Source organism: Balaenoptera borealis (assembly GCF_965194805.1).
Source record: "Balaenoptera borealis genome assembly, chromosome: 1".
Taxonomy (NCBI): Eukaryota; Metazoa; Chordata; class Mammalia; order Artiodactyla; family Balaenopteridae; genus Balaenoptera; species Balaenoptera borealis.
In genome coordinates this window covers 95,204,978-95,220,553 of record NC_138860.1, presented here as the reverse complement: position 1 = coordinate 95,220,553, position 15,576 = coordinate 95,204,978, and the positions used below count along the sequence as shown (strand labels likewise).

Genomic DNA, 15,576 nt, shown 5'->3' with positions numbered 1-15,576 from the left:
GAGTACAGTATCTTTATTTCAAGCCCAGGATGTTTGGAAGCAAGCTTAAAAGCAGCAGTGATGTAGATGGTACTACTGTACTTTTCAAGATACTGTACTGTAAGATTGAAAACGTTTTCTTTATTTTTTGTGTTTGTTTTTTATGTATTATTTGTGCTAAAAGTAATATAAACCTATTGCAGTACAGTACTACATAGCCGATTGTGTTAGTTGGGAATCACTTTGCTGTACACCTGAAACTACCACAACATTGTAAATCAACTATACTTTAATAAAAAATGCATAAAATTTAAAAACCTGAATCTCCCTGAATCTGCAGGGCACCTTCTAAACTCTACCCCATCAAAAATAATGAGGCATTTGAGGATATCTCAAAAAGAAAAGTGGTGAGCAAGTGGGAAAATGGGCAAAAGAATGGGAATAGACATTTAACCAAAGAAAGAAATGCAAATGACCAAAGCAAAATACAGAAAAGTATTCAATAATAATCAGATATGGATATTGACAGGGATTTCTCTGAATTACGAAGTCCAGACCAAGGGGGGAAAGTGGGGGTGGGGGAGGATGAACTGGGAGATTGGGATTGACACATATACACTAATATGTATAAAACAGATAACTAATAAAAACCTGCTGTATTAAAAAAGAAATAAATTATGTAAGAGTTTTTCACAAGACATATTGGCAAAGATGTATTTAAATTATAAAACCAGTTTTATAACTCTCAAGGGTATCTGGAAACCAGCACTCCCATACATTGCTAGTAGGAGTAATTCTAGTTATGAGAATTTATCCTTAGGAAATAATCATATATTCTTGTACAAGTTTTTTCAGTGCAGAGTTATTTATAATAAAGACTATACATAACCTAGATGTTTAACGATAATAGGTGAGTTAAATTGTGGTTTTTCTCAGGACTTCCCTGGTGGTCCAGTGGTTAAGACTCCATGCTCCCAATGCAGGAGCCCTGGGTTCGATGCCTCGTCAAGGAACTAGATCTTGCAAGCCACAACTAGGAGCCCGCGTGCCACAACTAAGACCTGGTACAGCCAAAATAAATAAATAAATATTTTTCTAAAAAACTGGTTTTTCTAAATGTTGGATTACAAATGTAGCCATGAAAAACAATCATGCTTTAGAAAAATATAGGGAATATTTATGATGTATTATTAAAGAATGAAGGTTGCAAAACACTTAAGTACAAATCCATCATGATTTTATTTTTTAAGTAAAGTATGAGCACAAAAGTAACATTAGAAGATTATAACTCAAAATATTAAGAATGTTACTCAGTGGTGGGATTATAGGGTGGTATTTATTTTCTTTATATCTTTATTTGGATATTTTTTATAATTTTTAAGTTGTGCCATGACTACCTGAAAAAAAAAAGGAATACACTTTATATAAGAGAGCTATTTTGTGTTAAGCACCTGTGGTAAGTGATTTTTTTTTTTTTTTAAACTGGAAAAGACTGAGCATTCCATATACCACAACAAGGATGACAAAGGGGGAGAGTTTGCCTGTCAGGTGAAACCATAGACTATTCAAACTGGGGATGAGTTAGAAATAATTAATCCAACTCCCTTTATTTTATAGATGAAAAAATACAGTCTAAACTTACCCAAGGGCACAGAGATAGTGTTTAGAATCCAAACAATAATTGGATTTTCTAATTCCTAGAATCTTTATCTCATCTTTCTTCTTTTCTACTTATTGTATAATGTAATAGTCGGCAACTGTGTTCTTTTAAGTCTGAGAAAAGAGATGGAAAAATTTTAGGATTTTACTGTATCTTAAATAACATAGTAACGTAGCTTTTCTTCCTGTTTCTGAATTGGCACTTGCCTCCCCCACCCAAAAAAATACCCATACCCTGTAGTTATCTTCAGAGTAGCCCATTTGAAACAACACCTATAAATACAACTTCATGATGCTGATTTAAATATCTCTCACATCCTCCCTTTTTACCCAGCTACCTTCCTCAAGGCCACAGACTGATTATAAGAGGTAATAACGTGGACTGAGAAGCCCTGATATCATCTCACTACTCGCTTTAACACCCTCCTTTCAAAGCAAATCCATCATTCAAGTCACCTCAAATTGGGTCTAATATCTGGTTATGAAAAGATTTCTGACACAAAACTCATTTAAATGTGGCTTCCTAACGATAAAGCAAGCAGCCTTGGTGCTCAGAGACTGCTGTCATTTAGATCAGAACAGATTATTGTCAACATTATGTAATTTTTGTTCTTTATAAAGAAAACCCTTTGGCATTTACTTTACAATGGTTTTCATAGTCGCATGAGATAATTTGGGGAAGTAATCCAAGCGATTATCTGACCCAGTGTTTTTGGAAGCAAGTAACAGTTTTCAACACCAATACTTAATGGAAATCTCTAAAGTAATATATTTTTAAATGATCAGAATATCAGGAACTTTTAAATTTTTGGAGATTCTTAGGTGGTATGCAAACTTATCATTTCATTTGCTGACATCTCAGTTAAATCAGCATCTGTGCTCTTAAATCAAAGATGCAAAAGCCTGTAAGGGCTTTCCTCTGTTATCTCCCCTGTAAATAATAGATTTTTTTCTACTTTATTTACCTGGAGAGGTGTACACAATATGAAAAGGCACAGACTTGCCCTCCATAGGTCTGGTCTACCTAACAGATAAAGTGGGGCTTACCTGGGACCTCCATGAGTTAGTCTCTACTGTGTCTTCCAAAGGAAACAAAATACACTGTCCTCTGGCTGATATAAACAGAAGACAGCAGCTGTATGTGACCTTGTGTCTGACATGGTTCTGGCATCTGGACAGAATCTTTTTGGTAGCCTGTGCTTTGTCACTTTCTAGCAAGTACAGCAACTAGGTACCTGGGCCAAAGACTTAACCACTCCACAAGATCCCAGACCTCCTTGAAGGTAGGAGAAAGAGGTTCCAGTATTCTCAGCATTTAGTTATCAGTCTCAGATGGGCTTAGTATTCAGTTAATGAACAGGAACCATGCCAGGGAGAGATACATGAGCTTAGATCTCAAAGGGTATGTCCTCTGAAGCTGAAATCATAAACCAAAACATCTGATGTGTATCTCATACACAATGAAGGAGGGAGGACTGCTGATGGAAATGTCACAAGCAGCTGCTTTTAGCACTTGGCTCTCACCAATGAAGCTTCCCTCTCGGCCACTACACTCTACCCTCTTCCTGCATGAAAGCCATTTAGGGCTCTTTAGTTCTCATCCTGCACACTGTGAAACAGGCTATAAATTTATATCTATTAAATCAGTCTAGTTCATGGCTGGTTGATGTGCCTGGTGGGTTATAAGAGTGACTGGCTTGGGCTTCCCTGGTGGCGCAGTGGTTAAGAATCCGCCTGCCAATGCAGGGCACACGGGTTCGAGCCCTGGTCCGGGAAGATCCCACATGCCACGGAGCAACTAAGCCTGTGCACCACAACTAGAGCCTGCAAGCCACAACTACTGAGCCCATGTGCCACAACTACTGAAGCCCGTGCGCCTAGAGCCCATGCTCCGCAACAAGAGAAGCCACCACAATGAGAAGCCCGCACACTGAAACGAAGAGTAGCCCCCACTCACTGCAACAAAGAGTAGCCCCCACTTGCCGCAACTAGAGAAAAGCCCGTGTGCAGCAACAAAGACCCAATGCAGCCAAAAAAATAATTAATTAATTAATTAAAAAAAAACAAAAACAAAGGGTGACTGGCTCAGCTACTGTTTTGAGTCAGGAAAGAGACAATTGTGTGCTCTGCCCTGAAAGGTAAGGAATATGGCCTATGGTCCTAATCAAGTTGTTTGTTAAACAATGTTCTCTGAACATTGTTTAAATCACTTTGTTCTTCTACCACTTCTCCAGCTATACGATAAAGCATGTAATCCTGAGTGACTTCATAGTGGGGTTGTGTAGACAGGGTATTCCCTCCATCTGGAATTCTCCTTCCCTCACTTGTCCAATGCCAAATCCTCTTTACCCTTTGGGTTTAAGTTGAAACCTCAATTTCTTGAGGAGAGTTTTCCTAATCCTACTTTCTTACTTCTCAAAACCAAGAAGTCCCCCAGTTCATCACTCCATAGCATCTGGTACTTCCCTTTTTGCAACCTGTGTCATGCTTATGATAATAGTTGTTCAGTGTCTATCTTCCCTATTAGATTTTAAGTTCCATTAGAGTAGGAATCATATCTGTCTTCTGCACCTGACTCTCCACGAAGCATTGTGCTTTGCACATATTTGGTGCTTTAATAAACATTTGTTGAATGAATGATGAATTACATCTTATAATTACTTTGAGATTCCTTTGTGAAAATCGGTGTTGAACTCTCTGTGCCTTCCTGATCATGCAGGTGATATCAAGAACAGGTGTTGAATTAGAGCCAAAAGAACTGCTACTTATTGCTCAATTCCCCATACCTGACTATGGTTTGCCTTTTCATATCACAATCTGAATTCTTATCATCATGGCAAATTATTTCCAACTCCCTAAGCAATCATTTTTAGGAAGATTGCAGTCTGTGTTCATTTTTAAGTAAAACTTAGACTCCAAACTGGCTTTAGAGTTGAGTACTGTGTTTCCTAATATTTTCGTAAATTTAAAGAATCATTAAGCTCCCATAGAAAAGATTTCATGTGATCTAATTACTTTGAGAAAGAGTTTGCCAACTTCAAATACATTCTTACCCAAATACCTTCTCGTTGACTCTAGGTGTTGTGGCGAGCAGGGGCTACTCTTTGTTGTGGTGCGTGGGTTTCTCATTGTGGTGGCTTCTCTTGTTGCAGAGCACGGGCTCCAGGCACGCGGGCTTCAGTAGTTGCAGCACGTGCACTCAGTAGTTGTGGCTCATGGGCTTTAGAGAGCGGGCTCAGCAGTTGTGGCACATGGGCTTAGTTGCTCCATGGCATGTGGGATCTTCCCGGACCAGGGCTCGAACCCGTGTCCCCTGCACTGGCAGGCGGATTCTTAACCACTGCGCCACCAGGGGAGCCCCAGAGTCTCTCTTCTGAATCACTTTTCAACTCTGAGCCACTGATGTCTGTATTTTCAATACAGTATCACCCTCTGTGCCATCAAGAGCACTGGCGATGCAGCATTCCTTAAGCAGGGCTCCACCATTTTTCTTCTGAGACTTTGTTCCAAGCTTCTGACATCCATTCTACATGTTCTGATGCTGGTGCTTTCTTGATCTTACTGGAAGGTGTCAAGGGAAGGTTTTCAGGCAACAACTAAGATTTGTATTTCTTGTGTTAATGGTGCTTAAATGGTTTTTTGACTAAAACGTCCATGGGTTTCAGTTATCCAGTCACACCATCAGGAATAACGACCAGGTTTGTGGATGAGCAGACAATAGCAACTACACTGAAACTGCTGAGCAGTGAAAACAACTGAAAAAGACCAATTGTCTCAATTTCAGAGATGTTAAAATGTGAAAATAGATGTATCTTGGAAGAGATAAGGTATTGTCTTTTTTACAAATAAGGATATATAATAATAAGTCCCCCAAAAGCTCAGCTACCCAGGAGCTCACATCATTCTCTGATCTCCATCCCATTGTTAGCACTCCAGTCCAAGCCTTCACAATCTTAAATCTAGGGCAATGCATTAAGAAGGGTCTGGGGTTAAGAGGAAAGAGAACTGGCTTTAGTGTCTGAAGACCTGAGTCTGACTCTCAGCCCTGTGGTTTTTCAGGTGAGCTGCTCCAGGGGTCAAGTCACTACTCTTTGGGGAAATACCTAATTCCGAAGGTTTTAGGAGGGGATTTAATGTATGCAAAAGCACTTTAACTGTAAAATTTATATGCAGAGGACAAAGAACTAATGTTTGTTGAGGGCCAGGAACTGTGCTGGGTGCTTTGCTTGCATTATCTCGTTTGATCTGATGTAAATGCTGAGACAAGTAGTATCTTGATCATCTTGCTATCTAATCCACTTAATGCTGTATTAAGTTTTTTTCCTAAAATACCTCTTTTCCTTGTCTCATGCCTTAAAACAGAAATCATCTGTGCTACTGTTTGGATCACAAACAAGTTGATGACTGTGAGCCTGTCACAGAACTGCAGCCTCTTACTTGCTCTTCTTGCCTTGTAGCCAGAAACACTTGAAATAAGAGACCCTTGGGCTACCAGTGTACTGCCTTCTCTGTGACTCTGGTGCCAAAACTAGCCCCCGAGGACCATGCAGAAAGTTTTTACTTATGGTAAAAGTCCAAAATGGATCCAAGATTCAGGGTGTTAATCTAAGCGAGCATTAGACAATGTGAACCGATTCAGATGTGCATAAAGTTGGCATCCAAAAAACCATAGAAAACAGAGCCCCCAGTGACAAGAATATAGTTTTGGGGGCTGTAACTCTATTCACGGGAGGAGAAGTTACCAGCAAGAAATCTAGTTCTGGGGAATAGAAGTATAAGACCGGAATCCCCTGAAAGCTCGATTACCTTTGAGACTGAATCATTGAACTAGTGACCTAGTCTCCTCATGTTCTTCTAGCAGGAAGAATTTGAGTCCTTGAATTGAGTGAAGCTGAAACTACATGTTAGGGTTATAGATTCAAGCTCAAAGCCTAGAGCGTTACAAAGTTAAGAGCTAAGCACATTGTTACACCAGGTACATGAAATGCTATCTTGAAATACAAATAGGCGGGAGTGAGGTGGAGTGGGGTGGCGTCTAAAGCAATAAACTTTATTATATTTCAAATGTCCACAGGATAACTTTTAAAGCCTCAAAGGGGCAAAAATCCACAAAAACTGGGGGGTCTTGAAGACCCATATCAAGGCCACCATCTTAGGACACCTCCAACAGCAGTGCTGTAATGTTTAATTTATAACTCAGTGTAACGCTCATATTGTTCTCTGATTAGTTTATATTTACATTGACTCTACATTAAGGTTTTAAACTTGAGGATAGTAATAGCATCTTACTTTTTAAAATGTTCTACAGGGCTTCCCTGGTGGCACAGTGGTTGAGAATCCGCCTGCCAATGCAGGGGACACGGGTTTGAGCCCTGGTCCGGGAAGATCCCACATGCCGCGGAGCAGCCAAGCCCGTGCGCCACAACTACTGAGCCTGCGCTCTAGAGCCTGCGAGCCACAACTACCGAAGCCTGTGCACCTAGAGCCCGTGCTCCACAACAAGAAAATCCACCGCAACGAGAAGCCCGAGCACCGCAACAAAGAGTAGCCCTCGTTCACCGCAACTAGTGAAAAGCCCATGAGCAGCAACAAAGACCCAGCGCAGCCAAAAATAAATAAATTAAATAAAATAAAATGTTCTTCATGTGCAGTACCTAGCATAATGCTATATAGATCTAAGAAAACTTATTAATGTCACCCTTTCCTATTTGAATCTGGTACAGATTATATATGATCTCTCTAAAGATGAGAACCTAGATTACTTTTTGCCATTCAGCACATAATTTTCCGAGAAACCAGCCACTCCAGAAAATCTATCTTATTTGCAGAACTATTGCAAAATCTGGCACTCCTCTTCACTTCACTGGAATGCCCTTGTAATTGCCAAACGTTGCCTTGCCTCATGGAAATTCTTGGCCAGACCTATGGATTGTTGGCCCTTGCAGCTGTTGACCCTTGAAGTCCAATTCTCCTATAACATTAAATCAAACAACGTTTCTTAGTGACCTAATAAGAACAGGCACTGAGCTAGTTACCATCAAAGGTACAAATATATGATCACTGCCCTCAACTAGTTTATAGTTTATATAAAAATAAACATCAATATTTAAATAGTGTAAAGACAACTGACAGATGTTACAGAAAAAATGAATTTACTGGAGGATAAGACATCATTTTTACCCCTTTATCTAGAAAGCCAGATCCCAGTGTCAGAGTTCCCCATGCCCTGTTTTCCTTCATGTTACTATTTTGAGGTGCACTTGTGGAAGAGGTATGATGTCCTTGTCCTATATTAGTCTTCCATGTACCTTGGGCCATCTCCTGGATGTTTGGTTCTCATCTCTTGACCTAAGGTTACTCAATGGCACTCACTGTGATTCCTGCCTTGGGAGATGTCCACCTCCTCTCTTTACTACTAGTTCTGTATGTTAGGGCCTATACTCTTGTTGATTTTGTTTTTCAGTTTTCTAGACCTGTGGACCTTGGGCTGGTACCAGGCCACAAAGATGTATTTATTCATGTTGTCCCAAGACTTACTTTCTTCCCCTAGGATGTCGGGCCAGAATATATATGATTTCTACTCATCCTCATCACTCTGCCTGGAATATAATTTTCCCGGGGGGCAGCCTTTTCTTCTGAGATGAAGAGACTGTCAAAAGCGGTGCAGCAGCCGCTGCCTCCTGTTCCTTCACCTCATTTTCCCTGTTCCCTCCTTACCCTCTCTTCCCTGGCGACTTCATCTGTTTCCCTATGAGAATGAACGTTACCCCATTCCAAGTCTTCAATCAATGTGTTCTAAAAGGAGAGAAAGCCTAAGAGTATGAGTCAACTTTATTCCTGGTACTGAACCCTTTTTGTTCTCTTGTTAGTTGCCCTGAGGAACAGGGAAGGGAAGTGCAGCTTCTACTTCTCACTTCTATTTTTCTAGTTCTCTTTCCCTTTCATAAAAAGGAAGTGAATGGTGGTCAACCTATTTCATTCATTTAAAAGAGATCCATTTAAAAGAAAGTGATAACACACTGAGCTCCTGTTATATGCACATAGGGCATTACGAAGTATTTACTTTCTGGTGCTTAACATGTTACAATTGACTTTATTAACCTTAGTGTTGGCTTCTTAGGCAAAAACAGAATCAGACTACCCCAGGAGATGAACAGGCATCTGCCTGGTGGCCTGACAGTTGAAAATGCTCTCCTTCAACTTTTCCAGGTGTGGAGAGGGTAACTGTGACCTGCCTTTCTGTCCTCACCTTATATTTCAGTGATTTATATGTGCAGCTAAGCCTCCATTATAATGCAACCTCCTGGAGAAGAGAATCTTGTTTTCTCACCCATCTTTGTTTCCCTCCACATCATCAAGTTGCACATCCACATTGCACACGCCAATACTCAACAAATATTTTTGATAAATCAATCAGTCAAGCAAGCCTTGCCAAAGTGGTCGCCTGTCGTTACTGCCTGGCTTTGTGGAAATCTTTCAACCCTGCGTGTCGGTTCTTTTGAGTGTTAAAAATAACAACAACAACAATAATAGGTGTTACCTGTGCAACCATAAGCAACAACTCCCATGAGAGCCAATGACAATGAGAGAAAGGGCAAGGAGTCATGTTGGGAGCACAGTCATTCGATCCTGCCTCAAACAGACCCAGGGAACAGCTTTGAGGAATTACATCCAGAAGGCAGCCGCCGGAGAACACCCACATTCAACACCAGTATCTATGACTTTCCACACTCAGGAGACAGCCCCTGAGAGACCTTGCTCCATGTCTCACACCGGGAGTGAAGAAGGGGAGCCTCTCTCTCTGTCCCCAGCCTGGAAACTTGAGCGGTTCCATGACGCGAGGATTGCTGAGAGACTGAGCAGATGCAATAGGAATGCCTGTGCTCTTCCCTGACTGCCTATTTTGGCCATCTCCCTGCTTTTAGTCTCCACAGTGGAGGGATCAGAGGCTTGAGCCAAGCCAAAGATACAGGAGAAAGATCGGGAATATACCTCAGTGGGTAGGGAGGGGAGCGTACAGAGAGGAATGTTCAGAAAACAAACTCCATGCAAGAATCTGGAGTCATGAAGGGGCCAAGTCTTCTACTCAGTTAACCCCCAGTCACTGTTGGGAGCGTCATTTTAATGTATGATTGTTGGGGAAAGTGGGATATGGTAAATCATGATACTTCGAGGGGGTGGACCTGACAGTCTGGTCCCCTGGTTGGCCTTCAGTGAAGAGAATCAGTACCAGTGGCTTGACTTCCCTGATTCACCCTACCCCTCTCCCAGCACCACCTAGAGATCTCTCCAGGGAGAGGCTGTGGCTATTATCGAGTCTACCCAGTGTCCTGTGTTTATGCACCAGGAGCTCTGGGTCTACCTGAAATTCTTTCCATCCGGCAGAACGGAGCTGGGAATGGTAGGCCTCGAAAGGGCTTCAGTTCTTGACCTTTCCAATGTGGCAGCCCAGTAGTGCTGGTAAAATATTGCTCTGGCAGGACCCTCTTCCTTTTCCTTGTACCCTGAAGATGTGTAAAACCCTCACCTGCAGAAGGAGAAGAGAGAGGAGTTTGTCCACACCATTCTTTCCCTGTCATCACCTGCTGTTCAGAGCTGCTGCATAGCACATGTAGGCAGTGAGGCACCCATTACTTGACTTTAAACTCTGCAATTACCCTGGGCCCAAAGGTTCTGGGAGCAGCTTCCCTCCTTTAAGTCTTTCTTTTGTTTTTTTAAAGATTTTGTGGTTTTTTTTGATGTGGACCATTTTTAAAGTCTTTATTGAATTTGTTACAATATTGCTTCTGTTTTATGTTTTGCTTTTTTGGCCAGGAGGCATGTGGGATCTTAGCTCCCCCACCAGGGATTGAACCCGCACCCCCTGCATTGGAAGGCAAAGTCTTAACCACTGGACCGCCAGGGAAGTCGCTCCCTCCTTTAAGTCTTGACTGCTCTAGCCAGTAGGGCTTCCAGCCTTCTCTTCACTAGTTGCAAGGAATTCACAAATTCCATGTTGTTATCAGCAGGAGACTCCCAGGCATTCTGGAAGCTCTACATGAGAGTAGGAATGGCTGCTGCTGCTGTAGCTGCCTGGACCTACAGCAAAGAGCCAAGGAAAAAAGTCACTTAACACCGTGTGCACCCGACTCCCCCAGAGCTGGCACAGCCGAAGGAGTCTGCAGAGCCACGTAAATCTTCCTCCAAGCAGTCTATCTCTACAGTAGCTGCAGAACAGTGTTTTTGTTACATTTTAGTTTTCAGTAGATGGACGAAAATGGATAGCAACAGTCTCTGTTTCTGAAGCTAGAGAGCCAACCAACAAAACCTTCAGGAAGGAGAAGGCAGCTTCCGCCAGAGGGGTCTTGTCTCTTATTGTTGCTGTCAGTACTTTTGGGCCTCAGTGAGAGGACTTTCCCCTAAGAACCAGGAACTAAATTTGCCCTTTTAGATTTAAACCTTCAAATCAATGCATAATGGATCAAAGTATAGTTGTTCAAAATCTGGGGATTCCCTGGTGGCCCAGTGGTTAGGACTCTGGCGCTTTCGCCGCCAAGGGCTCAGCTTCAATCCCTGGTCAGGGAGCCGTGCGGCAATCAATCAATCCAATCAATCAATCAAAATCTTAGTTAAAGAAGAATTATGCTGTAACCTGAAAAAAAAATTAACCTAAATTCAGGAAAGAATTGGTCATCCCTAAAAACAGGAAGAAAAGAGGGTCTAAGAAGCAAATGCTGGGGCTTCCCTGGTGGCACAGTTGTTAAGAATCCACCTGCCAATGCAGGGGACACGGGTTCGAGCCCTGGTCCAGGAAGATCCCACATGCCACGGAGCAACTAAGCCCATGCACCACAACTGCTGAGCCCCCGTGCCACAACTACTGAAGCCTGTGTGCCTGGAGCCTGTGCTCTGCAGGAAGGAGAGGCCACCGCAATGAGAAACCCGTGCACCACAATGAAGAGTAGCCCCCGCTCGCTGCAACTGGAGAAAGCCCACGCACAGCAAGGACACAATGCAGCCAAAAATAAATAAATAAAATTAAAAAAAAAAAAAAAAAGAAGCAAATGCTGGCGGTGTTTATCCAAGTGTTTTTAGGTGAGAGGTTACAATGGCCTGTTCAATTCTTTTTTTTTTCTTTTTTTAATTTTTTATCATTTCTTTTTTTATTGAGGTATAGTTAATTTATAGTGTGTTAGTTTCAAGCGTACAGCAAAGTGATTCAGTTATACATATATAATATATAGGTATATATATAATATATATCCTTTTTCAGAGTCTTTTCCATTATATGTTATTAAAAGATATTGAGTATAGTTCCCGGTGCTATACAGCAGGTCCTTATTGTTTGCCTGTTTTATATATAGTATTTATATATATAGTAGTAATTGTTGGCTTTGGAATGACACCACCTGGACTCAAATCCTAGTTCATTTGCTATGTGATGAAGGGTATATTACTTAACCTCTCTGTGCCCAATTTCTTCATTTTTAAAAGAAAGTAATAAGAGGAATTGGCTCAAAGATTGGGGGTGAAAAAAAAAAAAGATTGGGGGTGAGAATTAAGTGAAATGCTGTATATAAAAGTGATTGGAGGGCTTCCCTGGTGGCGCAGTGGTTGAGAATCTGCCTGCTAATGCAGGGGATACGGGTTCGAGCCCTGGTGTGGGAGGATCCCACGTGCCGCGGAGCGGCTGGGCCCGTGAGCCACAATTACTGAGCCTGCGCGTCTGGAGCCTGTGCTCCGCAACAAGAGAGACCACAATAGTGAGAGGCCCGCGCACCGCGATGAAGAGTGGCCCCCGCTTGCCACAACTAGAGAAAGCCCTTGCACAGAAACGAAGACCCAACACAGCCAAAAATAAATAAATAAATAAGTAAATTAAAAAACAAAAAAAATATAACTCTTTAAAAAAAAAAAAGTGATTGGAGTGCTTCCCAACATATAGCTAGTACTTCATTCATTCATTTATTTGGCACATACTTATTAAACACCTATTCTGTGCAGGTACATCCTAGGTGTTTGGGTTATCTGTTCAATTCTACAGGCAAGTAAATTGGAGTTGGATGAGTTTGGTTCTATCAAACATTCATACATAAAACAGACACCCTTGTTTCTGATTCCATGCTCTGCAAGCAACCTACTCTTACAATCTGATTCTCAGGTGCTGGTCACAGGACATGAATGTTTTAGCCCTTGGCTATTATATTTCTATTTCTATTCATAATTTTCATTATGAATAAACTGGTGCTCTGATTTTGAATACCAGTTTCTGGAAGCTTGAGTCTGCTCTGGGAGATGAATCCACAGTCTATGTGTTAATTGATTGAATTTCTAAGCTTATAGGACTGAGGACCAGAACTGCACCCTGGTGAGTCATCAAAGTAAAACTATGCCGTGGAGGACCTTTTGGGGTCCCTGGAAGCTCCCTGACTGGTTGGTAGTCAGTATCCTTCCTACTCATACTCCTAAAGTTATAAGACCTAGTGAACATTTTATCTATATTCAGGGACTGGCAGGATAAAATTGTGTTTGAGATCCTGGTCTGGAGTCAGAGAGACTTGGTGTATATCCTTTCTTCCATTTTTAAATTAAGCAAATTGTGTAATCTTTCTGTTTCAATTTTTCTCACTTGTGATTTGGGGATAACAAAAGTGTCCTCAACACAGAATTGTTTGGAAAAAAATGAGACAGCATGTTAAGCACTTCATGCAATACCTAACATAAAGTGATGCTTAATAAATAGTAGTTACTTTTATTTTTATAGCTCTCACTAGATGCCAGGCACTATGCTAAGCGCTGATATATTTGCCCAAAGTCAAACAGCTGGAAAGTGGTAGAACTGGGCATTGAACCAGGCCAAAGCTAATGTATTTGATTACTAGGTTAAACTGTCTTTGATGGCTTAACAAACACAGCAAAACTTACCCTTCCGAAAAGTGTCCTCTCCTTTAGAGGAATACATTTGGAAGACTGTATATGTTTCCCTAAGCCTATTCGGAACTCCTCTTTTGGACCTACCTAAGAAATCTGTGATATATTTTTGGAACACCCTTAACAAGGGCAAATCTTTGTTCTTTAAGAGAAGATTTGGTCTTCCTGGACTTCCCTGGTGGTGCAGTGGTTAAGAATCCGCCTGCCAATGCAGGGGACATGGGTTCGAGCCCTGGCCTGGGAAGATCCCACATGCCGCGGAGCAGCTGGGCCCGTGAGCCACAACTACTGAGCTCGCATGCCACAACTACTGAAGCCCGTGCGCCTAGAGCCCGTGCTCCACAACAAAAGAAGCCACCTCAATGAGAAGCCTGCGTACCGCAACAAACAGTAGCCCCTTGCTCACCACAACTAGAGAAAGCCCGCGCGCAGCAACAAAGACCCAACACAGCCCAAAATAAATAAATAAATAAATAAACAAATGTGTTTAAAAAAAAAAGAGAGAAGATTTGGTCTTCCTTAATAACAAAACTTACTCAGTGCCAAGCCCAGTAAATAAAGCAGAGAATTACAATGAGAAATGCCTTCTTTGGTCGAAAAACATGCAGTCTAGAAAGCAATTCCACAGTTTTGTCAGAAGCAGCAAATACTTCATCATCACAGAGCGTTTTCTATTGTTGCTGACTTCACTCTCCTGCCACATTGGTTTTGTATGGGGTAAAGTTAGTAAATATGTATTGTTATTAACAAATTAGATTAATTTCACATGGTTGAATTATTGTACCTGAAGACTAATTGGTGGATTAATATAAAATAAGGAAGGATCCCCAGTGAAGGCCTTGTCCTTTAACAGTTCTATTATTGACATGAAAGTATGCTCATCAAACCTGTAAATCAAAGCTGGGAATGGGTGATTTTAGAAAAGGGGGGAGGGGATTGAAAATTTAACAGAGTAAAATGTAAGGTGCTTTACTTTGAGCTAGAAAAAATTAACTGCGTGTGCAGGATAAGAAATATAGCATAGCAAAAGCACATAAGAAAAATGCTTGGAAGTTTTAGTAGATAGGAACTCAACTTAAGTTAATGACTGCCAAGAAAAATACTAAGATATTAAGCTGAATTAAGGAAGCATAGATTCTAGACAAAGGAGGTGACATACTCTGCTGATTAGCTTTCTAGAAACGACAATATAAGAGGGTTTAGGGTCAAACTGAACTGTATTCAGGGACTTCCCTGGTGGTCCAGTGGTTGAGACTCCACCCTTCCAGTGCAGGGGGCACGGGTTCAATCCCTGGTCAGGGAACTAAGATCCTGCTTGCTACTTGGCGCAGTCAAAAAAAAACAAAAAAACAAAACCAAAATGAAACAAACAAACAAAAAAAACTGAACTATATTCAGAAGAGAGTAATCATTATGGTAAAAGAAAATGAGAAATGTTGAATTGTTAGGAGACGTGTTGTTTGAAGGTGAAAGATTGGGGGGCATGATTGAATTCTTTAAATATTTAATGTGTAATCACATGGGGATGTGAGTGGAAGCTTCATTGAGATAGATTTTTAGTTCAGGATGCAAAAGAAATGTATAAAAGTGACAAAAAACTAAAAATAAAATGAGGTTTCAGGAAAAAGTTTCCCCATCACTTGAGGTGCTCCAGAGAAAAAGAAACTCAACAACTTATGTCTTTCTCCCCAAGAGAGGACTCAAACCTATCAGAGCCTATTTATAATCATCACCATCATCCAAAAGCAAGCTTAAAGCACCCACATGTATTGTGAAGGTAAAGTGACCAACTATCCTGATTTTCCCAGGACTGAGGGAAGGGTTTCCTGGGGTGCAGGACTTAAGGGTGCTAAACTAGGAAAAGTCCCATGCAAACCTCGATGAGTTAATCACCCCAGAGGTGAAGGAATCTTACATAAAGTGGGTCCTTTAAGGAATGGTTAAGACAAACATAAAAGATATGCAATCAAACCTTCCTTGAACCAACACATGAACAAGTGAAGGCATTGTCCTTTCTCTTCCATATAA

General features: G+C 41.3%; 1 long non-coding RNA gene across 3 annotated transcripts in view; it reads right to left on the bottom strand.

The window, feature by feature from the left end:
- The window catches only part of LOC309623634, a 28,003-nt gene extending 13,179 nt beyond the window's left edge, over positions 1–14,824 (bottom strand). For all 3 annotated transcript variants that reach the window (XR_014241434.1, XR_014241435.1, XR_014241436.1), the window contains exons 1-2: positions 2,686–14,824; positions 1,622–1,752 (exon numbers count right to left, since the gene is read on the bottom strand). This is a non-coding gene — a long non-coding RNA (uncharacterized lncRNA). The remainder of the gene's footprint in view (positions 1–1,621; positions 1,753–2,685) is intronic.
- Positions 14,825–15,576: the final 752 nt, after the last annotated feature.